Source organism: Octodon degus, unplaced genomic scaffold (genome assembly GCF_000260255.1).
Source record: "Octodon degus isolate 3935 unplaced genomic scaffold, OctDeg1.0 scaffold00027, whole genome shotgun sequence".
Classification (NCBI taxonomy): domain Eukaryota; kingdom Metazoa; phylum Chordata; class Mammalia; order Rodentia; family Octodontidae; genus Octodon; species Octodon degus.
The window spans coordinates 9,003,117-9,003,974 of NW_004524603.1; positions in this window are offsets into that span (position 1 = coordinate 9,003,117).

An 858-nucleotide genomic window follows, 5' to 3' on the forward strand; every position below is an offset into this window, starting at 1 on the left:
TGGAAGTGCAAATCAGACACTTTAGAATAGCTGTCATTTTTATTTTAACTTTGAGCCCCTTTGAATGTTAGCAATGCCATGAAAACCGTTCAATATTTTCGGTTGCCCTAGAAGGATAATTCTGTAATACAAAATGTTGCAGTTTTAACCTTATATCCAGAACTCAATTTGTGTATATAGGCAACTCGAATTGATTCGGGTCAGCCTCAGCATGAGCAGACTGTGTGGGCGCTTCCCTGTGTGAGCTGATTTTTGTGTCCCTTAAGCATAATAGATAATTGCCTCCTCGAGGGAGACTGCCAGGGTCTTTTGTAACGTGGAAAGCTGCAAATTAGCAAACTCAGGTATTTTAAAAGTGAGCCAGGAAAAAAGGCAAAGACTTACAGAATGATAAATGGGGTTACAGAAACTGTGCTGACAGCATTTTGGAGTAGACAGGAGGAGTGGAGACTACTGACTTCAGGGCGCGGCCCCAAAGCAGAGGTGCAGTCTCTTTGTGCACAAAGGGAATACTTTCCTACAATATAACTAGGAAAAAAATCTGTAGTAAAACGTTACTGTGAAAGCTCACCATTCCTTTGCTTTATGCGTAAATGATGGAACCTATTCTATGAATCTGTGAAAGCAGAAAAAAGCTCCCTCCTTTCCTTTCCTCTCCTCTCCTGTCCTCTCCTTTCCTTTCCTCTCCTGTCCTCTCCTTTCCTTTCCCCTCCCCTCCCCTCCCCCTCTCCTCTCCTCTCCTCTCCTCTCCCCCTCTCCTCTCTATTTTTCTTAGCTTCCTTGATTTTTTTCATGACCTGCGATATAATAAATTCTGAAAATGGTATGGAATAAATGGAATAGACTCTTCAATTAAGG